Source organism: Bactrocera oleae, chromosome 4, assembly GCF_042242935.1.
Source record: "Bactrocera oleae isolate idBacOlea1 chromosome 4, idBacOlea1, whole genome shotgun sequence".
NCBI classification, from domain to species: Eukaryota; Metazoa; Arthropoda; class Insecta; order Diptera; family Tephritidae; genus Bactrocera; species Bactrocera oleae.
The window spans coordinates 48618557-48644797 of record NC_091538.1 but is presented as its reverse complement, the minus strand read 5'-3'; the positions used below and the strand labels follow the sequence as shown (position 1 = coordinate 48644797).

Here is a 26241-nt window from a genome sequence, read left to right as displayed (position 1 = left end):
TAAGGTCATAATAATCAATGGACAAGTCTAAAGGAAGATATACACCGATTTCGTTCTTTTTTGAAAAGAAATTAGAATCAGAATATAATGGGAGACGGGAACCCAAGATGCTATTGTTGCTGTGAAGCAGAGTACCGAAGAAGACCCGAATGAGTCCGTCCGCCAGCGCGCGCAACAATTGAAGCTGTGGCCATCCACTTTATGGATGATTTTGTGAAAGGATCTTGGTTTGTGACAAAATTCAACTTATGCTAGATTTAAGAAGAACGACTATCAAGCGCATCACACGTTCGGTGAATGGGCCCAATACGAGATGCCAAGCGATCCTGATTTTTACAAGAAAATTTTGTTCAACGATTAAGCTCACTTTTACGTTAATAAACAAAATTGTTGCATTTGGTGTGATGATAAGCCACACGCTATTGTTGAGTCGCCGTGGCATTCTCAACGCTTGAGTAATGACCTTTTCATGTGTGAATGGAAGGGTGTTGATGTTGACGACCGTTGGATCCAACAAGACGGCGCTTTACAAGAAAGCTTAATTATTGAACATAACATTAAATTATATGCGTTTTATTTCCCCTTGAAAACCATGTGCCTAAAAGACACCTTTTATTTCTGTTATATAACTTTTATTTCTTTTAAAGATTTGAAAAAATACAGTCATTTGTATGGTTTGTTACCACTTTTAACTAAAGCTATTTAAATTTTATGAATCAAAAATTTATAATCATTAGTTTTAACGGTAAAGTCACAACCAATATCATTTTTTAAAAATTAAAAAACCTTGTATATGACGATGGTAAATTGATAAGTCGGCATAGATCTCAGTTAAAAGCAAATACCTAATTGCCTAGATATAAATGGGAATCATACTACCAAATACGGCCAGAAGTATTTTTTTCACAAAATAGTCAAATCGGCTTATAACCTCACCTACTTCATATAACAAATGTTTTCATTTCATGAATTCGGAGGGAATTAGATACAAATGTTAATCCATCCGGAATTGTAAGATATAAATATAACCAACAAATATAGGTCTTCCCATCATAGAAAAAGACCAATCAATAAGATTTTAGTCGAAGAGAGTCATCGTATTGTTACAAACTTACCATGCAATTAAGACCTTGTAAACTAGTGTTAAAATTCGGGCCAAAACAAGATCATTTATGTATTAAAAGTAGCGCCCAACAAAAGGGCTCCTCTATTAAAGTTGTATAAATTGTGGCCGTTAAAATTGATTGATTGGGAACTGAGGCACATTTGTTTGGAAATATTATGTACGAAAAATTGCCACAAATTGCCGAATATCACACATGTGTGCACATACATGTGTATATGTACATACAAGGAAACATATACATATGTATATATATGATAGCTATATATATATATATGCATATACACAAGTACACAGATAAATTTGTATGAAAAATATGACCAACAAGAATGTTACAGCTTGCACCAAAAATTTACACACAAGAGTAGACCCATTAAATGTACATGTGTGAGAGTATATGTGTGTGAGTGTGTACGTATAGCGAAATTTCTGCATTTTATAGAGGTTTTGAGGCGAACAAGCAAAAAAATCAATATTAACCTAAAATTTCAAAACTCTGCGGTCGAGATAAGACACACATACACATAAATTCACCGGCAGCATAATACATATCTACACATATATGTACACAGAAGTAGCTTTGTAAGGCAACTAAGATACGAACGCTATTATTTTGGTAATTTATTTGTGGCATAGAAACGGCGCAATCAAGAAAAACAAAATGGGAGAAAAATATTTTGTATGTACATATGTACATATATAGGTATGTTTGTGTGAAGAAAAAACTGGAAAAAAATCTCAAATTGGGCGCGTAAATGAACGACTGAAAAAAGGGAGCGGTTTATGCCATAAATATATGAAAATATAGGCAGATTATGTGCATATATATGTAAGCATATACTCATGCACATACATACATAAGTATATAAAAGCAGAAATATCTTTATAAAGCTTTTATGCTTAGATTGCTGCTTGCAACTAACTGGAGTTATCAAATTGAAAAATTAGATAAATATATATGTATGTAAGTATGTACATACATACATATGTATGACTAAATTTATATGTAAACCTGATATATACATACATAGATATATAAGCCGATATTAAGCTCATTAATATATGCAAAATTTAAAGACAGCTTCGCGCGTATTCATAAAAATCGATTTACTTTTACAAAAAATGATCAATAATTGAGAGAAAATTTTCGGCTGCCAACTACAACAACAACATTAACATCAACAAAACTCAATCAGCGAACGAAATGAAAATGAAAATGGAAATAAAGAATTTATTTAGCAACAAGCAAACCTACCACACATATACTACAAACATAACTACATACATATATACGTAGATAAATACATTGTACATATGTATGTATATACCTTTATATACATATGTACAATTATTCCTTTTTCATTTGCTTTTCCGTTTGAAAAAAATAAGCGACACGTGCAATTGACCCACTTTCCCTACCAATCGCAGTAACTTGGAGATATGAAAGCACTCACACACATGCCCATACAAAGCACAAATAGTGAAGTGTGTGTGCATATATGTATGTGAGTTTCTAACTTTTAGAAACAACAACACAGGCAGAAAGGCGTTGAGATACAATTTTTTTTTCAAGAATATATGTTTTTTATATATGTATATACCATATATTTACATATGTACATATTAGTAAGCACACATACATATGCACATATTTACATGATGGGCAAACACATGGTGACAGCGCTTGTGGCGAACAGAACAAGCGTAAATTCATTTCCATGTACGTTTGTTAGTCGTTAGACACACACGCACATACATAGATATATTTACACACATACACATTAACTTTATATGTACCAATGAAATAAGCTGCTTTAGTCGATAACTTGGCTTGTGTGCGCATTTTAATGAAATGTAGCAATTTAGATACAAACAGATAAGTATATATAGTATGTAAGTTTTTATTCCATAAAATGTATGCATTGAAAGCTTTCATGCGGGCACACATACACATACATACAAATGCTGGCGGGCCACAAAAATGTTTTAATATGCTGCCAACATGAGAAATAAACTTTTGTTGCCAGCGCTTACTTACATATGTACTTATGTTTGTATGAATATATATATGTATGTGTGGTAGCGAAGTAGGCGAAAAGCTTATACGCGCAAATAAAAATTGTTAAGGGTACAAATTGAGAGAGAGAGAGAAACACTTAGATGCGAGAGCTCGTCATTATATATAAGAGCAACAGTGATGATAATTTAGCACGAATTAGGAACACATGTTCGAAAGCTTGTGTTTGGTAAATATTTAAAATGTTAGGTCTGTATAGGATTGTCAAAAAATATAATTTTTTGCTTAAAGTACACTTCAGGCAAAAAAAAAAACATTATACAAGCGGAAAAATAGACAAGAAAATAATTCCATGTTAAATTCAATTCCTTCGACATCCTTTAACAGCAAGCTTTGTGCTTCTACAGGCGACGGTGTTTCTTGGCACTCGTACTATTGACACAAAATAAAAACAAGAAAATACATTAACTTCGATTGCACCAAAACTAGTGAAGCTTTACGGGAACTTGATTTTGATTGGTCAATTTGTATAGCAGCTATATGCTACAGTGATTCATTCTGAAAAATTTCTGTAGTTTGCACCATTGCTTCAGGCATTGATTTATGACAAATTTCTTGAAGATATCCTGTCAAATGAAAAAGCTTTCCATACAAGCTTTTTATTCCTATCGTTCAGTTTGTATGTCATCTATTTGCTATAATTATACGATCTGAACAATTTCTACGAAGATCGCACCGTTGCTTTGAACAATAATCTATGCCACATTTCTTGAAGATATCTCGTCAAATGAAAAAGTTTTCCATATAGCCACTTGTTTTCGATTGTTCACTTTTCGAGGACAAAAGAATGTGAGCAAAACTTCTGATTGATATCTTAAAAACTGAGGTGATTTGACTAGTTCTCGTATATATAGATAGATGGACATAGCTAAATCCACTCAGCTCGTCTTGCTGATCATTTATGTATGTATATATTTGTATCCGAAGTTTCCTTCTCGGTGATACAAACTACGTGATAAGCTATACATATACCCAGTTCAGGGTAGAATCATTTTTTAAAGGACACAGATAGTGTGAAACCTTTAAAAAGGCAGTTTTTGAGAATTACTGTATCCCTTAATTTAAAATTTTAAGGCTATATTTATACATATTTCAAGGATATGTATGTAGGTACACAGCAAAATTTTTTAAGAAAAAAATAAATATTTTCCGATTTACATGCGATCTCCGACGTCGCTAAAACAAAGGTATTTCGTTTGTCTCCAGATGAAACCTAACAGAAAAAAAACATGTAAGGAAGGGTTAAGTACAGGTGCAACCCAACATTTCAGCCTCTTGCAACTTGCAAAGATTAAAGCCGGCTAAATACCTTCAGTTGGTGGCACAATTAAAATATGTAGTGGGAGAGGGTTCATTGTTCGACGAAATCGTGAATGGAATACAATCAAATTGGGTATCTTATTAACTTATATAGAAGGTGATGTACTCACTTAGTTTTAATAATATATTTTAATCGCTTTAGCGAAAGTTATATTAAAATCATCCGCAAGGTTCAATCGAAATTGGCTAAATTTAATATATTGAGTTTATGCGAAGAATGTCAACCAAAGAATTCATTATAATAGGGATATAATGCTTAGACCAAGACCAACTTCATTTATATTAATCATGCCAAATCATGAATACAATTTTATAACTTTTAAGAAAACGCGTCCCTTAAATTATCACACATTTTGACCGAACTAAACGGTTTGCAGTCAGGTGGAAAGTCGGAAATCATTATATAAGATATATTGGGGGCAGAGAAATGGAACGGCTGAGGTCCACATATTCGGTATGTGGGAGCTTGAACAGTTATGTTTCGACTCTCACAATTTTTGGACTCGTGATCCCATACCTTAAAGGCACTATTTGTGCAAACATAATAATTAATTGTGTACTGGAAAGTGGAAGAATCATACGGAATTTAAAATTGTGCTATATAGGAAGTAGGCGTGGTCAGTTTTTGAGATATCAATCTAAAAATTCCCCTCGTCCTTTTCTTTCCAAGAAGCTGCTTATTTGTCGGGACCGCCGATATCGGAATGATCAAGTGCTTGTATAGAGAACTTTTTCATTTGACGAGATATCTTCCCGAAATTGGATTATTGTCTAAGACAATATTGTAATCTACAAAGAAATAGTTCAGATCGGATCACTATATCATATAACTGCATACAAACTGAAGGATCGGAATCAAGTTGTTGTTAAAAATGTTCTGTATTTGTGAAGGATATTACAGTTAGCTTGGGTGCAACCGAAGTGACCGTTTTTTTCATGTTGAATTATACAAAGCATAAGATGCGAGGCAAAAATAAATAAATGATTATTTTAATCTTTGGAACAAAAATAGTTTTAATTTAAAAATTTCTGTTATAAATATCAACACTATCGTACATCATCAACTATCACATGGTAGAGTGCTGAGGGAATTTCATAAAGCTGGCTGTAAGTACCAAAAGCTAAGCATATGAAGCAATGTTTTAGAGTAGGCGACAGAGAGAACAGTTAAACATACATACTTGTATATATGTATGTGAATGATAGCAAAACCAGCAAAGAAACGTTTTCGACGATTCAGAGATATAGAGTTAGCTTTTCTATGGCAAATACAATTGAATAAATAAAAATGAGAATATGCATTGGTACATATGTTTATATGGATGATAATTATATGTATTATAAGCTTGGGCAGAAATACGATGGCTAACATGGAAAAATTGGAAACAAATTTAGATTTACTATATTTTTGATATAAAAAATTTATAAATAGCCGTTTTCTATGAATAATAATAAGAAACAAATTCTTAAGCGTATATTACATACATAAGTACGTATCTACACATGTACAGAATGTCTCACTTAATTCAATCTATTTAGCATTTCTCCTGAAAGCTGCTAAGAAAATTATTGATTTTTATGTCGCTGCCCACGTAGGCGCTCAGCCACTTAGTAAAAGCACGAAAATGTGCAGATTGCGCTTTGAGACACACGTACGTACACATATATATACATACATATGTATATACTTTAAGTAATACACGATTTTATATTGTATAATACTACAGCGCGCAGTGGCAGAGCGTAAACTTGAAGAGCGCCAAAAGTTGTTAAAAGTGAGCTTTTGTAGAAAATGACAAGCGTGAGATACTTTTTAAAAGATGGCGCGAACACACACTCACATACATGCAAACCATTTTATACACTTTTGCAGTTATTACAAACATTCAGCATTCCAATAGTGCGAACGAATGTGGTATGCAGAGAGCGCGAGAGGAACACACGCGCGCTATTTGGGCGCACCTCATTTTTGTAGCGTTAGAAGCAGAAGCGTGTTAAGTGGCGCGCTGGCAAGTATAGATACATGCACATATGCACACACACACATGGACGAGAAATAGTTTGCAGACACGTTATTTGTTGTATTCGCTACATACTTGTTGTATTTGCGACGCCTTTGCTCTCGCTGTCGACCTATTTACTGCGTACAGCATATGCGAATGTATGTATATGCGCGCAGTGCGAGCTTTTAGCAGCCACATTTCAAATAAGCGCACATACCAGTTTTTTATATGTATGTATGAATGTGTGTATATACCTACATACCTATATGTGTGCACTAGTACTTTTTTAAAGCGCGTTAGCAACACGCTCAGCCAGTACAGAGCGGCTGCTATGTAGTAAGTAAATATGTATTTACACAAAAAAGGGGAGATCGCGCACCATTAGATACAGATATAATTCCAAATACAAAAACCCACACATACATACATACACTCGCTTGCGCTGCATACGGCGCTCTCTGATGTTAAGTTCCAACACAACCCACCACCTCACCGCCCAGCAAAAGCCCCTGCGCAACCACACGCGCGTTATTAACGCCATACAAAATTGAGCGCCTATATAAATGTGTGTATGTGTGTACATGTATTTTCCATAAGATACAAAAGTGTATCTGTGCGCGCGCCTAAACGATTGCGTAGTAGCGCGGCAAAGCTACAAAAGTCTAACGAACGAAACGCGCAACTGTTTGAGTGCCAGCAGCAAAGTAAGAAAATATTAATTAAATAAACAACAAAAACAACAAAAGCAGCAAATGTTCATTTTTTCACGCTGTTGTTGTTGTTTGTGTATGTGAATTTTCATGGCCTACATAAGAAATTGTTTCAATATCGCTTGGCTACGCGTATTTGTAATAATCCGTTCGGCTTATCAGCGTTTTCAACAATTCATATGGACATACCTATAATGGAATTAGAAAACAAAACTACTTTACATTTTTAATTGCGTATTTTATTTAATTTAGATTTTTCGTTTTTCTAGGCGATTAGAGTTTAGTACTCATCAAACTTAGTGCTTTTTTCCTGTATACTTGTAGATACATAAAAACATATTATATGTATAAACGATATACTAGCATACAAAAACATTGAGATATTCAAAATATGTTGTTACTTACTAAAAGTCTAACGACTTTAAACATTGAAAATATGTATATAATTAAAAACAAAAATTTTAATTTTGCTTAATTTTTATTATTTTGTTCTATTCTTATAGGCTAGGGTAGATAATTTTTCAAAGCAAAAAAATCTTAGCAGCATAAAACCTATTGGAAACGAAAAATAAAATAACATATGTAAATGAAAGGAAAATTAATTTACGGGCGATCTGAGATCGGAAAAAGAATTTTTTTTTGCACTTTGTGAAAAAATTTCCAATAGTGATGTATATAATTTGTATACCATCAAATAGTAGGGACTTCAACAAAAATAAAAAAAACAAGAAAAAACGCCAACTTCGGTTGCACCGAAGCTATAATACCCTTCACAAATACAAAAGGTTTCTTAGAAGAATTTGATTCCGATCATTCAGCTTGTATGACAGCAATATGCTATAGTGATTTGATCTGAACAATATCTTCGGAGATTCTATTATTGCCTGAGGTTATGATCCGTTTCTAATTTCGTGAAGATATCTCGTCAAATAAAAAAGTTTCCCATACAAGTAATTGATTCCGATCATTCAGCTTGTATGGCAGCTATATGCTATGGTGGTCCGATATCGATCATTCCGACAAATGGGCATCTTCGTGGTGAGAAAAAGTTATGTGCTTAATTTAAGGTCGATAGCTCAAAAACTGAGAGACTAATTCACGTATATACAGACGGACAGACAAACGGATATGGCTAAATCAACTCAGTTCATCATACTTTAAAGGGTGTTTGGTGTTCCTTTTTGTGTATTACAAACATCGTGGTGTGTTTAATAAAGATGTGTGTTTAACCTCGATACAAAACTATAATAACAAAACAAAATAAAAAAAAGGATTTGGTTACTCGTAGATACCGTTCCCATGACTTTACGGTCTACACAACCGAAACAGATCATGATTTTTAACCGTCCAAGGACTGTCAACTTGGCAGCATACCTGAAAATTGTATGAGGACTCTTTTCAAGCGGCTACACTTAACAACAACAAAACAAATTATATACCAAAATGATGAAGAAGGTGAGTTTACCCTTTGAATCAGGAAAGTGAAGGGATGCAGGTTTATTTTCCAAAGTAATTTCCATAGTATTTACTCTACAAGTCGTTTTGGAAAAAAATTTATTAAGTTAGCTAAACCACTCTCTCGCATAATTTCAGCGACAAAGATTGTTTTGTCAATTGAACGAAAAAAAATTTAAAATAGTTATCGCTTTGTCTGTCTACGTAGAGAATCGGACTACTCTGATCTACAGAAAATAAGGCTACTCTAATTGTTTCTTTTTCATTTAAACATATTCTGTTTGTACGAAACATCGTAATTTTCCATAACAGAAAAAACTAATTAAAAATTTAGTTTAATCTAATCAGCACCAGACTACTATATTTATCTAAAACTAGCACGCTAATATCTACTATGTGGAAACTACAAACTTTTATAATAAAAATTGCAGCAGTCTTAAATCATAAATACTATATACACACATACATACGAATACATGTACATATGTAGAAATCAAATTTGATTAATTTAGTTTTATAACCTTCAAGGTTTTTGCAATTAAAAGACATGCTTAGTCAAGCTGCAAGGCAGTAAGCGAATGACGGCGTCGAATCAATTGAAAAGAATGTCAATGATAATATCAATATTTTCTTGAAAATATCATTAAATGCGTATATGACGAGTAAAATGGCCTGAAGCTATATTACATAACTGACTGGAGACGAACTAGTCCAAAAACCACTACTTGAAACTAGAATTTTTAATTCGAAAAAGATTAGTTTATCCTTAGACATTTCTGATTTTAATTTAACTACTTTGAATAATACTATTTTAGACCCAAAATTATGGGACTGAAAATGAAAACTCGAAAGCATAACAAATACAATACCTACATATAATTTAAAACGGGAGTACATACCCTTTAATAAATTGCCAAATCGCTCAAGTTTCAGTTTGAGATTTTCGATATACACTTAAATTTCACTAACACTTAAAAAAAATCTGAAAAAGGAAGAAAAATATTACTACTTATCCGAAAACATATGTATAATATGTATGTAACTATATACCGATTTAATGAAATCAATTTATTGAGTTCCTACTTGGTACCGCAGAACAATACCGGAAAAAAACAAGAAGAGAAAGAAGTACGGAGAGGTTAAGATTTCAAACAATGCCGATGGATCTAAGACCCAGAAATTGGAACTAACATTCATTACCGAATTATAAGAAGCTTGAAAAATTATCATCAAATAAAAAGTTAACGAAGCTGAACTCTCCAGGTCTACCAACCGAGTTATGTAAATACATCAGTTAACATAAATTCTATGAGAAAAGTCACAATATATATTTATACCCTGAACAGGTATTAAGTTTGCCGGGATATCTGTAACATTCAGAAGAAAACGTCGTCCTATAAAATATATGACGAGTTGAGTCGTCTGCATATACGCGAACCTCAGTTTTAGAGAAATCGATCTGAAATTTTGTACATTGCCTTTCCCACCAAAAATCGGACCAATATAGCTGCCATACAAACTAAACGATTGGAATTAAATGCTTGTATGAAAACTTTTTCATTTAACGAGATATCCTCAACAAATTAGGTTTGGATTATTGTCCGAAGAAACGGTGCAATCTTCGAAAAAATCGTTTAGATCGAGTTATTGTAAGGAGTCTTTTGTATTTCTGAAGGGTATTATAGCTTCGGGGCAACCGAAGTTAACGTTTTTTCATGTATTTTTCTCACTCCAAAATACTCATCAATTTAAGCACAAGTTTAAACTAGTCCGACGATTGTTGCATAATATTTGCACCCCCAAAACTATTCACTGTTAATATCTGCCATGTTACATCAATACAGCCTCATAAGTTAGAAAATATCTGCGTGTGAAAGGCGCTCTTCAAATGCACTCAGCATATTTATTGACATAGACGCGAAAGCACCCCTCTCCCCACCGAATATTTTTGTTTATTTTTGCAGATATGCATCTTGCGCATTGCGAGCGTGTGCAAATAAAATGTTGGCATTTTCTTTGTTGGTCTTTTTTTTGCGATTTTTCATTTTCTTGGAAATCATCAATGTTGGACGCTTACATCGAATGTCTAAATACATCGTTTTTGTTGTAGCATATGCCCATAGCGATGAGTGCTTACGGGTTCGCATGTGCATATATTTTTAGCAATGATGTAATGTTAACGTCAACAACAAAACAAAAGCAAGATATATAAGAAAAAAATAGCGAGCTTATGAAAATGTGAGAAAAGCAGACGATTTCTGAAGCAATAAATTTGAAAGGTAAGACGACAGATAAAAACTTACAATTGGCCAGTATTATGAGGCCCATTTCAAGGGCATTATAAATACTTGCATACACAATCAAGATTGACTATCAGACCTGTTGAAAATTAATAGGTGGGCAAGTAATGAATTAACTATACATAACTTATTAACCTATTAACTATAACAAACTATATATTTTATTATATTCTTATATCAAATATTATACATGATGCATGAAAAATTCTTCAAGCGGTATGGTTCCAAACTATATTAAATATAATTGATGTCAATAAAAGGCATTAATAGGCATCTATACTCTAAGAGTACCCTGCAGACTGTTTCTATTCCCTGTCTTCATATGTTTCATCATTTAAATGATTTCAAAACCGTTTTTCAAAAAAAACAATATTAGGGCTTTGAGAAACATGATTTGCTCGGTCCACTATATACGATTATACCTTGGAGCTGCTTCTTTGAACCTTTTATTGTGAGTAACTTTAACAACAGTTAAAAAATATTCCCCTAAATCCGCTAAAATTAAGCAATAGATATATTAGTTTATTCAAAAGACAAATCCAACCATATGTGGCTGCCAATAAAGCTACATATTGTTTTATCTATTGCCAAGCTACGAAAGCCAAACAAATTGTTTAGCATAAAAAATGGGCAAAAGTTCGATAAATAGCACAAAAAATGCTTAGCAACAGGAAAGAGTAGCGGCCGAGGCCAAAGTGGCGTCACAAAGCGTTAAGCGAACATTTGCCGGAAATGGTATTTTCGCAGTTGTCGCTACAAAAGTGGAATTTATCTAGAATTTAGATATATTTTTGTCGGTTGTTGATGGTTGAGCAAACTTTAAGTCACACTTGACGATGTGGGGACCAACTAATGGCATGCCGTGACATACATACTTATATGTGGGTATGCCGAAACTGACGACTATGCTGGTATATATTTAACAGTAAACTTTATTGAATATATAAGTACATAAGTGTGAGTGTGTGGTAGTTGAAATGGGTGATGATTTTAGGGGATATACATATGCTGGTTCTATATATATATGTACTTTTGTAAACATTTAAATATATTGTCAATCTAAAAAGCTGGTTTACGGAGCATATAATACTCTTACAAATATATGTATACAGTTAAGACGATTTTTTTTCTTTAATAAGTAAATACCCTAATAAATGGCACAGATTCATTAATGGTTAGAAGTTTCTCTAAGGTTTATGTTTTGGTTTCTGGTTTGGTTTTTGGAAGCCACGAATCTAAAAATTACTCCTTTACGGAAACGTAATAAATCTTGTGGGTATTAAAAATGATTGAATTGAGCAATTTAGCCAAGCTATAACACAAGCAGAATTCTTACATGTCAAAAAACTGAAAAAAGTATGAAATATATAGTACATATCTATATCGCTGTAAACAAAAAAAAAATCAAAATGCCGTCAAGAACTTACTAACTATAATTCTTCAACTCAGTTTAAAAATAACTATATACTACGATATTTGTGCATTTCTGTTCAAAATTTCATCGTTTATTTAATAAAAACACGTACAATAGTGTAACTAAAAGTATTGCCCATCTGAAACTGTAAAATTTTATCATCTTTCTGACACTTTTCTGGATTCCATCGCAAAACAACTGCGACGGCTTGGCGGCCAAGAATGAATGTAGCCAATTTTGCTACACTTTTCTAATGTGAACCATATTACAGTGAGGGCGTTCTGCATTGACCAGAACATAAGGTCGCCATAAGAAGCAAGGTCTGAGCTATAAAGTGCGTTAAGCAAAACTTCTCACACGCTGTTTTCCAAATAGTTTTTAACCGGTCTTGCAACCGGCCGAGCCTTGTCATGATGGGAAATTATTATTTCGTGTCTTGTCACAAATTCCGAGCGTATTTCGGTAATACAATAAATACAAAGCATTGCCTTGGCGCAATGGCTTTGCCGTTAATTTGGCTGGTTGATCAGGTTCCTATAGTTTTTTGCGTTTCGGGTTGCCGTAATAGATCCATTTTTCATCACTATTCACAATTCGATGCAAAAACTACTTCTTTTTGCAGCGTTCAAGCAGCATTTCTGACATCTGAAATACATATTAACTAAAATATATTGTGTAAGGTCGACCGAAAGAACGAAGATTCGATACATGAAGGCTGATGGACTAATTTCGCCAATATTTGGTACGAAATCTTAATATGTTCGTTATATATTTGGATATCGCAGATTTTTACCAATATACCTATACGGCCAGCGATGGTAAAATCAAACGAAAGGGCATGCGATAATATAAGTTCTATCAGCTGCTGTTCTCGGCTAAAAGTGTTATATTTCATACTACACTTTATCCTTTTAGACTAGTCTACCGGAACTAAAACATGTTTGTCTGACTTATAATTATCAAAACGAACTGACTTTAGACTCATTATTTATGGGTTGAAGAGCACACTTAGTGGGATCGCCTGAAACAAGGTTATTTTTGTAAATTTGTATTTAAACACAATTAGTGAATATGTGCAAAGATTTTCAAATAACGAAATAAGCAGAAAGCGATCGGCTGACTTGCCTTCAAGACTGCAGCCTAGAACTGCAGCCAATTTTAAAATTGTAATTAAAATAGACTAAATTAGCTTTTAAATAAACTACTTGAGCTGATTGAACTGAGCGGCTACTCTTCAAAAAATTGTTACTCAAAACATATATGAAATATTGATTTAAAATTTGTTTATATTATACGAGGTGTGGTCAAAGGAAAAGGTGAATTTTGATTTTTCGCGGGCTGTATATATATGTATTGTTTCTGTTTAAATCGGACACATATATTTATTATTTGGCTTGGAGCCAATTTCGAGTAGTAGTTTGTTTTTGACAACAGAAAAGGTTAGTTACGTTTTTTTGTTTTCTGTGATTTTTGACTTTTGAAAGAAATGGATCAAAGAATATGTATTAAATTTTGCGTTAAAAATGGAATAAAGTGCTCCAAGACACTTGCAATGTTGACTGTGACATCCGGTGAATCCACATTGTCTAAAAAAAGTGTTTATGAGTGGCACAAGCGCTTTACAGAAGGCCGAGAAATTGTTGATGGAGGTGCAATCACGTCAACAAGCGAGGAAAACATGGAAACAGTGAAAAAAATTGTTCTTGAAAATCGTCGTATCACTATTAGGGAAGGTGCAGGGGATGTTGGCATATCAATTGGCTCATGACATTCAATTTTCTCGAAAAATGCTTCGAGGATTGGTAAAAGCGTTGGCACAAGTGTATTATATCCTAGGGAGACTCCTGTAGTAGTGTCGATCAAAATTGTATTCTTTATTTACAAGTGCACTATTTTGCGAACAATTTAAATAAAGCTGAAAACACATGCATTTTAGATAAACTCTTATATAAATTGAGATTCCTTTTCTATTTTTTTCTTCATACAGGACAATTCTTAGCATCACTACCACGCGTCGAGGTCAACTTGAAAAAGGGGATTTCCCAGATGGGCTAAGTAGCCGCCATTTTGTATCAAAGTATCAGTATACATTTACTTTATACACTCAAATATATGTTTAACAAAGTTTGGATGAGAGACATGCATTTACCTATTCCTTACTGTTAAGATTATATATCAAAGTTAGCGCTTTTTTTAAGGCGCTAGACTGGCATAACCCCCCAAGTTCGTTTCTGAACAAAATTTAGCCCTACATTAGTTAATAGACACCGGCTTTTTCAATATTCTATAATAATATAAACGCATTGCAAGTTTCCTGCCAAAAAATTTAATGCTTATTTTTTATTTTCCTAACTTTCCCACGCATATTACAGCATTCATTTGCCCAATTATTGGCTAAGGGAGCATTTTCCTTACTTTTAACTCAATTTGGCTTTTGTGGCTAAAACTTTATACGTGAACTTCGCTACTGCAGAGTACTTACCACGAACCATGAATCATAGCAATGGTGCAAAATATATGTATAAAGCAATGTGAAAAGTAGTGGGCTTAAATTAATTACGTATACGCAGCGGGGAGTAGCAAACAAGGAAAACTAGTGCGAAATTTTTGCTAGACTGACTAAAAGTAGAGAATGTTTCGGTTATAATACCAAAAATGTGCTTAAATTTGAAATAACGGAAGTTTTTATATTACATATTTCGTTTTAGATGAAAAATCAGCGCCGGTGGCTTCAGTTTATTACCAACACATTTTTCAACAGCAAACCAAAAAAATGCCAAAATAAATATTTTAAACAAAACACACGCGTTGTGCGCTCAACTACCGTGCATTGCAACTTAGCTGCTATCAAAAACAACAACAGCAACAAGCAGTTTAATGATATTTAATGACAACCACAAATAAGTTAATGCCAAGGCATACACCGAATAGCGGTGCGGTGGGTGTGCTGCAATTTGAGGTGGGCGAGAAACTCATTAATACCAAATACTTGTATAAAATCTGCTCATGGCTATTATCCTTTTTAAGCTGCTGTTGGCTGTTGGTCGCGTTGTTTGCAGCAGCAATGGAATGGAGGAGCGACAACTTTAACTGATCTGTAGCATAATGTGCGAGTGGCGAAGCTAACTTCTGCGATTCACCGCTGTGGCAGCAAAGCAAAACGCAAATATCAACACAATCGTAACAGCAAGCTGCCGTTATGGCTGCTGCCGCTGACATTTCTAGCGCTCAGTCAGCGGATCCTTTAGCGATGCAGGATGCTGTAAAACTCGCAAATGGTTCAGGGAAATTGCAAGAAATGTTATGCTCAATGGAAAAGTGTAAAGGCAAGACAGAGGAGAGCAAAAAAAATATTAACAACAAAAAATTATGGCATATGAAAAAAGGTATAACGGCAAATGTGGGTAATTAAAAACGTTCTTTGTAGAACGGCAAAAGAAGTTAATTATGTGAGTTAATTAACTCACCGGCTTGCATTAATTATGAAATGGGTGTGTGTATGTAATTTTAGTAGCCTCTACATACATATGTATGTACAAAGTCTTAGTCTGATAATTTGGTTTCGCTAATTGCAAGCGTACTCAAAGGAACTTGCGTCTAATAATTCAGCGCTTACATCTGATTTATTAGATGTGATTTGGCATTATGGGATATTTAAAATAAAATAAATGTGGTAAAATTTACAACTTTTCAACCATAATAATTCATATCAAGGAACCGTTATTGTGGTAATACCTTTAGATTAGCTAAACAACGAGTTAGTGCCATTTAGATAATCAAACAAATTGTAGACAAGAGCTTAAAAATCTGAATTTACTTGATTTTTATATCCTGAAGAGAAATATATATATATATATATATCAGCATAGCAAATGATGTTAGAAATAGTGCTATAATACTCAGCTTGAATTGATATTATAGGCTTTAAATGAGATATGTATATACTCGTACTAGCCCCTTAGTTTTTGAGACATGGATCTGAAATTTTCCACAAGTAATTTTCACCTCAAGAATCTGATCATATTTCGGATGCGCTGATGTCGGACCACTGTAGGATATAGCTACCATACAAACTGAACAATCGGAATCAAGTGCTAGTATGAGAAAGTTTGACATGGATTACTGTCTAAGGCAATGGTTCAATCTCCTAAGAAATTATTCAGATAGGATCAGTAAAGCATATTGCTGCCGTACAAACTGACCGATCAAATCAAGTTCCGGTATAAAAAACCTTTTAATTTGGCGAGATATCTTCAACAAATTTGGCATTGGTTATTGTCCAAGGCAACGGTTTAATCTTTGAACAAATTGTTTAGATCGACAAGCTAACCGATCAAATCAATTTCATGTATGGAATCCTTTGTATTTGTGAAGGGTATTATTGCTACTGTGCAGTCGAAGTTAACGTTTCTTATTTTTACAATTTTCGTTCGATAGTGCTCCAAAAAATTTTCTTATGCAATTTTCTTTTCAAAAAATTTATCGAATGGAAGATAATAAGTTGGACAGATCCTTTATATCTACCTGTATTTAGAAACGTATAAAAATTATAAATGTTAGACATAATTGCTAATAAAGAACCATAGGGATTATCTTATGTTAGATAAAATATTAGCTAATTAGCTGCAGAAGATACGCAGAAATGTTCTAATTGAAATTATTAAACCCTTTCGGACTCTATCTACTTAAGCGTTGAGAGCACAGTTAAAATAAATAATACTGTACTCACAAACTTAGTCGTTGTGCCCACACGAATGCCTTAAAACCTATTTTACCTCAACTTACATCCCGATCTTTAGTTTTCTTTGAGTTTATGAAACACACATTCGAAAAGAAAGCGTTGAGCCAGCTCAGCGAACATTACCCCACGAAAAACTTGTAGGATTGCTTGGGCTCTCTAACAGAAATTACTCTGAAGTCTTGCAGCAAGCTCTCGAAATTTAAGTTGCACTCTCCCTACAATAGACCTACTGTCTTGAGATATTTATTATTAATAGAAAACCTAGTAGTAATGCCAATATTTGAATATTTATTAAGAAAAGTCAAACGCGATGAACTGTTCTAGGTTCTCTTGTCCGACTTGATCTCTAGATTATCGATAAATAACTCCTTCCTTACTTTTCACACCTTGTCAGAGTCCCAACTGAAGTATAATTTTAGGTAAATGTATATCACTTATATGTATATTGTGTAATAACTGTTCTACTAACTTAACCAAGGCTCTGAGCCTATGAACTCAACTGTGCTGGGTGGTTTTTTGTAAAAGCAGTCAGTTCTCAGCAGACAATGTTAATAATCTGAAAGTATTTCCAATAACTAAAGGGTCCAAATTAATGCATTCTTGTTATTTACATATTTGCGGCAGTCAAAAACATAGTTATATTCCGAATTAACACCGGAACCTCAGATGATCGCACGTCGAAAAATTTTAAAGTTCTTTTTACAAAAGTTCTATTATGAAGTTCATCAAAATATAAGTTGCACGAACTATTCTGAGGGAAGTACATATGTCAGATAGAGCAGCCAGTCTTTTCCGATGATATATGTATGTATGCATGTATGTATGTATGTACTCTTATTAACTATCGGCAGAGAATTTACATTCTCTGGTATTACTATTTGAGATCTCATGTATTCGGGGAATCAAAAAATCTTGACCCAGCATGAGCATTAAATTTTGGCTTTGGATTTAAAAACATGTATAAAATGATTCTAAAATAATACATTTATTACTTTTCACTAATGAGAGAACTACATATTTGTGTACATTTTTCGAGGTTAACTTTCTTTCCGATAGTACAAAAATAACCGTCACTTAAAACTCACGAAATATACGGAAATAATTAAAACCAGAAGCTAAAATGGCTTCGCATAAACTATGGCCCACATTGCGATACAAAAAAGTCTAAAAAAATAAATAACCAAATACCACACATAAATGGGTAAGTGGAAATAGAAAGGCCAAACTAATAAAAAAAAAGCGAGTGTAGAAAAAATGTAGTTTACGCAAGTTTTATACAAAAAGAAAAAAATAAATAAATACAAATAATACACACAATAGGCAGCAATTACTGTTATGGCGTAGTAGCACCATCGTTGTTGTTGTTATAGTTTCTTTCGTTATAACGACTATTTGGTCGCTATTATGATTGTTCTGTTGACGTTATTGTTGTTGCTACTGATGTTGTTATTATTATTATTGTTGTTGCTGTTGTTGTTGTTATACTAATGTATATAATATATGTATATGTATGTGTAGTAGCGTTATAGCTGGCGCGAAAGTAGGTCAAGCATTCGTAACATATGTGTGTATTTATGTGAATTTATTTGTACATATGTATCTGTATATACATTGGTATATATATGTATAAATGTACATATATACACATATAGCAACACATAGGCACATATGTGCATATATTTCTACATAAAGTGTCTATAGAAAATATACACAAAGAATGAATTCGACTTTCTGTTTTTATTTCAGTTTTTTCAAGCACACACATGCATATATACACATATATACGTACACACTCACTTTACGCACTTAAGTGCATAAACGTGAAAAGCCAACGCATAATAAAGAAAAAATAAAAAACAACAAAAAATGTTAACTTCGGTTGCACCAAAACTATAATCCCCTCCACAAATACAAATGCTCCTTATATGAAATTGATTCTGATCGTTAAATTTGTATGGCAGCTATGTGATATAGTGATCTGATCTGAACAATTTCTAAAAAAAACTTGTGCCTAAGTTCGTAAAGATATCACGTCAAATGAAAGATTCCAATCGTTCAGTTTGTATGCCAACTATAGTGGTCCGATATCGGCCGTTCCGACAAATGAAAAGCTTCTTAGTGAGAAAAAGATATGTGCAAAATTTTAGATCGGTAGCTTAAAAACTGATGGACTATTTTGTATATATACAGACAGACAGAGAGACGGACATGGCTAAATCAACTCAGCTCATCATGCTGATCATTTATGTATATATTTTATAGGGCCTCCGACGTTTCCTTCTGGGTGTTACAAACTTCGTGGCAAACTAAATACACCCTGTTCAGGGTATAAAAAAATGCAACAACAACCTACAAACGCTTGTAAGTTTATGCTAAGTGCATTGTGGATAAGTGGGCTTGTATAAGTATATAGAAGAACATACATATATACATATATATATGCATAATTATACACATACACCTATTTCCATAAGTATAAACATTCATGAATTACACTTCACAACTTTTCATATTTTGAAATTATGAATTTTTCTCATTTTTTTTTTCATTTTTTTATTTGTTTTATTGTTTACTGTTGCAGTAAAGGGTTTGTAGTTGTTGTTGTTGTTTGGCAGGTAACTACTTACATACTTATTTTAACTCTTTATCTTTACCATCAAAGGCAGACAGCAGCAGCAGCATGTTGGGTGAAGGTCTGTCCAAGTGGCAAGAAGCGATTTTACCTTAAAATTTCTATATGCATACATATACTATATATATACATAAGTATGTACACGCTTATATCATAAATATCGCAGTGAGTGGCACTTGTAATTATAAAAAAATTACATACTCAAAACAAATAGACTGAAAGCTTCTCAAAAAGGCGTATTTTCTCATGGTTTCATATTTGAAGGGCGTTTTCGAAATAATAACTGTAAAAAGTTTATATAATATGCGCGTACATACTATTGTGGATAGCAATTGGGCTTAATTAAAAAAGTATACTTTTTTGTGATGAGTTTGGAAAATGCTCACCTTGTTCACATAATTCAAGGAGAATCACAAAACTTTTTCTAAAGCTGCAACGCCATGGTAGCCGCCCTTAAATTAAAATCGTATCCAACATAAATAAATTCGAATAAAATAATTGCATCTACTTAAAAGCAATTATTCGGTTCATAAACAATGAATACATATATTCTCATGTTTAAACCAAAAAAAAACCATAAATTTTGTAAAATATATACATATGTATATCTTTTAGCTATACCTCCTGCTCAAATATAAACGAGACTGGCTCAATAAAACAAAAACGGTTAATTATTCTTCAATATTTATTTTATCCCCTTCGAAATAGTCACCATTAGAGGCGATACACATATGCCACCTTTTTTTCCAATCTTCCTAACACTTCTGGTAGGCCGCTTTAGGTATGGCTTTCAGTTCCTTCTTCGAATTCTCTTTTATGACTTCAATCGACTGAAAATGCTTTCCACGAAGCGGCAATTTGAGTTTAGGGAAAAGAAAATAGTCACACGGTGCCATGTCGGGTGAATACGGTGCTTGCGGAACAATATTTACGTTGTTTTTGGTCAAATAATCGCGTACAAGACGAGACGTATGAGCTGGATTTTGGAACAAGTCGAGCAGACACACGTCTCATGCCCAAAACATCGTGAATAATGCTATGAGCGGATCCATTTGATATGTTGAGCTCACTAGATATCTCTCTTTCAGTCACACGACGATTTTTCAACACAATTTTTTTTACTTTTTCGACATTTTTTTCGTTTATTGACGTTGCAGGACGACGATCATGGGGCAAGTTTTCCAGCGATGTACGGCCGTCCTTGAACGACTTATACCAATCAAAAATACGTGCACGTGATAGGCAAGACTCCCCATATGCCTTCTGCAACATTTTCATTGCGTCCGTCGCACTTATTCCATTGGAATAACAAAATTTCAAACAAACACTTTTTGCTCAACGTTAATTTCCATAGTAAAATTCGAAAAACACACTCGAGGTTGACTTGTTTATAGTGCCGTAAAAAAAAACTATGGAAGAGATCGCGCTCAAATTTGACATGTAATCATATAACAGTCCTGCCAACCTAAGCAAAAAAAAGTATGGCCATATGTCATGTCCTTGTTGAGTTATGGATAAAGTCTCGTTTATATTTGAGCAGGAGGTATAAACTATTGTAGTTTTTAAATTCAGAAACTTATAAAAAGTAAATAAAATGTACTTATGAACAATATTTCTATTTATTCAATTTAATAATATTAAAAGTTAAAAAAAAATTAAAAATTATTATATACTAATATACATATATATTTCCTTACGAAGATAGTTAGTTAGGTTTGTTTTGCTTGAAGTACACTTTAGTGGCCCAAACCATTATTCAATTCATAAAATAGTGCAAAAAACTTCCCTGTTCAATCCGCAGTAGTGTCGAGACTTTCGTACAATAAGTCAGTTCTATACAATGGCACTTTAAACACCTTATACCCTGAGCAAAATAACGAAGTCTCCATTAAGTATATATATAAATGATGACACTGATGAGCTGACTCGATTTAGCTATGTTTCGTCTGTCTGTGTGTATGCATGTATGTTTATATGCGAGCTAGTCGCACAGTTTTCGAGATATTGATCTAAAATTTGACACATGTTCTGCAAGTGTTGATTTGTTCTAACCAGCGATATCGGACAACGGTAGTATATAGCTGCCACACAAACTGACAAAACATATTCACGAAATGCGGCAGAGATTAGAATTGTGAGCAATGCTACAATCTCCGAACATATTGTTGAGATCGAACCTCTCTAACATAAACTGCCGTACAAACTGACCTATTAAAATTGAAAAAACATTTTTTTTGGGTGTTTTATAGACGTGTGGTTTGCAATGAGGCAGTACTTTTGACGGAGATGGTCAGTTTGACTTGACATTTCATAATGAACCGAATTACTCTGGAACAACGATTGCAAATCGTGCAAATTTATTACCAAAATAATGGATCGGTTCGCGCGATATATTTCTTTTCAGCGATGAAGTTCACTTTTGGTAGAATGGGTCCATTATTAAACAAACTTGTCGCATTTGAAGTTATGATAAAATTGAGGAAAGTATTGGTCCATATTTCTTCAAAAATGAAGCCGGCCATAATATTTCAATCGATAGGGAACACTATAGAGCCATGCTTAATTAGTTGTTTGTGACTGAAAGATGGCGCTACATGCCATACAGCCAACTAAATAAGCAATTTATTGAAGGATTAAGGAAGGAAGCATTGTCTCGCGAGACGTTGAACGCCTTGGAAGGGAATATTCAGTGCGTTATTACTGAAATACGGCACCTACTACTGCAAAAATGGTCGAAAATTGGGCCTTTCGATTGGAATTTATTGGAGCTAGCCGCGGCGGTTAATTGTCCGAAATTAATTTCAAGACATAATAGCAAACCCTTATCTTTATAATAAAGCTAAACATTAACTTATATGCGTTTTATTTATTTATTCTTGAATATCATATGTCAAAAAAAACACACTTTATAAGAGTTACAATTGAGGGGTGTTTTAGCTTCGCTGTAGCCGAAGTTAACATTTTTTTTTTCTTAATAATGCATTTCTCAAATCGGACGAACATGGTATTCTCTGGGAAACAACAAACCAGTTTTAGTTATTATTGCATTTTTTTCAAAACAATTTACAATTTCTTTTTTCGAGACGATCACGTTTTTTATTTTGTTCTAGATAGCACGAGTTGTAAAATTTACCGTCGTCCGTAGAACCCCTCTTGAAAAGGTGAAACCGAAGATTAGCCCAGTAGCCACCATTTTGTATAAAAATTTACACACAGAAAAAATTTCTGAAATCAGCGTAATACCACGGTAACAATATTTACTAATAAAAACCACAAAAGTTTAATAAAATAGTAGTCCACTTTAATTAATTACTTACTTTAATCCCATAACCTTAAATACAATTACGGCTTTTGGTATTAAAACTAAAAAATAAAAAAACTCAAAACAAAATTATTTTAAATAGAAAACAAAACTCTTTTTAAATCCACAATATACCATGAAATACAAACTGCCAGATGTGAATTATCTCTATGGCGAAAAATAAAACTTATTTACAAATGCATATATTTATAGCAATGCCTGTGTGCATTTAAATATTTACTAATACAACGCGCTGTCAATAAATACACACAAAATTATTTAAATTAACATGCCGCAAATAGCCTACACAGGCAAAAAGTCTATGTAAATCCTATATACTCATAAATTAATTCTAAAGTATACATACTCAAACACATCCAATAGTTATAGATAAAACGCAATCGACTTTTAAATAATATATGCATACATAAATTTTTCTAACTATATAAACAATACAGGGTGGTTAATTTTACCTGATATTTAGCTATCAAGTAGAGATATATTATATAAATATCTATATGCATACATTAGTCAAAATAAGAGGAACATTTTAAGAAAGCTGAGAAACCATATCCATATGCCTGGGTTCTTAAATGAATCAGCCTGGGAATTAAAAAATTAGTTCAAAACAAGAAAAAAAGGAAATTATACCGTTGGCTCGGATAGTAATCCAAATCCAAATTGAAGATATCTCCATTGCATTTGATCGATCAGTTTGTATGGAAAATATATGCTATAGTGCCGATATCGGCGATTCCCTGCAAATGTGCAACTTCTTTGGGTAAAAACGACGTGTGCAGAATTTCAGATTGATATCTCAAAAACTAAGAGACAGCTCGTCACGCTAATCACTATATATATACACCGACATTTCCATTTGGATGTTACAAATTTGTTCTACCTTGTACAGGGTATAAAAAGGTCTCAAGGAACAGAAGCACATTATAATAGGCAGGAAGATTATAGAAAAAGATCGTAATAGGGATTCAGAAGAAGAATTCCAGAGGGTCGAAACAGAGTATAGTGCCAGTGAAAAATAGTCTCCAAAACAACAATATTCAAAGAGACCGAAAATACCAGAAAGAATTTTAAGAATAGTAAAAAATAGTTTCCGAGTTCTAACAAAATCAGATTGTGCAAATGGACTGGAAATGGAAAATCCAAAAAAAAAAAACAAAATGAGAAATTTAGAAAACTCAAAATCCAATATTTTATATATATAAAATTTTTATATAGAACCTTAAGCTGAAATTACAGAAAATTCAATTGAATAGGCCTCGGTTCTTTCGCAAAAGCGGATTCGATAAAGTCGACCCAACTGGTCCGGTGTCATTATCGGTCCAGCTTTCCATTGTCCATTTGAAAAAGCTGAAAGAATTGCAATATTCGGTAAACAGGGAACTTTAACGAGGCTTGCTAACAGAACTTTTTTAGCCAAAATAAAGTACACAATTTGATTTAAGTCCTATTACAAATAAATCAATCTTAGCATCAGCGGTCTCGAGAATGTCGTTGCTATAACACGAAGCTATGATTTTATGATATTAAAATATTTTCTTATTTAAAAAAAGAACATTATGTGACACCCTTTACAGAAGTTCAATATGCAAAGTACTAGAAAATATTGCAAATATACAATTTATTATGTACTATAGTTGCATTTCAGTGTTCTTATGTGCATTTGGATGTCTCAGCTCGTAAATGTGTTAATGAAATGTGCAATAATAATAAAACTCAGGCCATAAAATACTTGCATGAATTGCAAATGTGGTCAACAAAGCCATAAAGATTACAACTAAAATGAGCGTAAAAATGATCACGTTTTCAAGTTGAGAATTCATTTTAAAATTTTTCTTGCTTCACTTAAAGTATTTCCCACATTTTATACATATATGAATATTTACATTTATCCACTTAAGTGTATTTTGGTAACTTATCTACGATTTAATCATACTAGGGGTAACCATAGACTACTTTTCTTGGCTCCCGAACGTTGAAGTCTGACAGAGTCTCAAACGCGATATGCACCCGACATAAAATTTAATTCTACAAGTAGCGGCACCCTCAATAAGCTCTCTTTTATTTTAGTAGTACATGTGTAACTTATAATGTATTTGTAGTTATTTTCACCACTTCTTTCATCATTTTGGAAATTTCACAGTGCGGACGCTGAATTCTAATTAATTCTTATGTCTATTGCTGTTCAAAAGATTTATAGTTTCGCATTTTTGTCGCAATAATAGAATTTTTAAGAGTAAATTACTAAAGCTCATACATTTATATATATATATCTTTATTGTCTAATAGACTCATGCCAAACGACAGGAAACATCTGTTGTACACACCTTGGAAATTAAATTTTTTTATGGGGAAATTTCTACGCTTTGCAATATTTTTCGCGGCGGCATCTTTTGATGAATCAAATGTACATTGGTATGTGTGTATAAAGCTTGCATACAAGAGTAGATACGCAAATATTGTATGTTTATGTACATATGTATGTATGAGTAACGGTATTAGACAAATGTATAGATGCGGATAAATTTTCAAACCAAGTGAAAGGCTGTTAAATTATCGAACTATATAGCTTCGAAGTAAAAAAAAACTTAAGAAAGCCCTTGGAGTCTTTTCGTCATTGTCTGAGGTTTACGAGATAAAGAATCACACTTAGTTAAATTCTATAAAAGCTCAAACTACAAATCAATTACTAATCAGGTGTATAGGTTTCTACAAAATATTTTCTAAATGTGGGTTTTGCCGTCAAAAAAGTCAAGTAAATTCTATTGGTTCAACGAAACAAATCCAAAATATTGAAGGAACGATTCCAAATGTTTAATGACTTTTCTTCAGATTTGCCGTTGCTTACCGAGTGCCAGCAATACTTATCGCAACCGGGACAAAAATCAATATACCGCTAGTCTATACTCTAAGCACTACATCACAGGCGGACAGTACCATAAATGTTTGGACCGTTATTGGAATAAATTTATCGAAAACCTATTAATATACAAATAATACAAATTTCTAGTTCCAAATCACCTGTCAAGAAAAAAATATTCGAAGTTTACAGAATATAGTTTCAAAAATAGTTAGAAGAAAGTTAGTTTCCATAGAAAATGACGTTACCTTACACCCTTGTTATAAAACTTTTCTTCAGAAGTGTTC

At 33.2% G+C, this 26241-nt stretch overlaps 1 long non-coding RNA gene across 1 annotated transcript in view; it reads right to left on the bottom strand.

Annotated features, from left to right (window-relative positions):
* LOC138856881 (uncharacterized) overlaps positions 1 to 23242 on the bottom strand; it is a 48071-nt gene extending 24829 nt beyond the window's left edge. The window contains exon 1 of the long non-coding RNA XR_011395863.1: positions 23093 to 23242. This is a non-coding gene — a long non-coding RNA (uncharacterized lncRNA). The remainder of the gene's footprint in view (positions 1 to 23092) is intronic.
* Positions 23243 to 26241: the final 2999 nt, after the last annotated feature.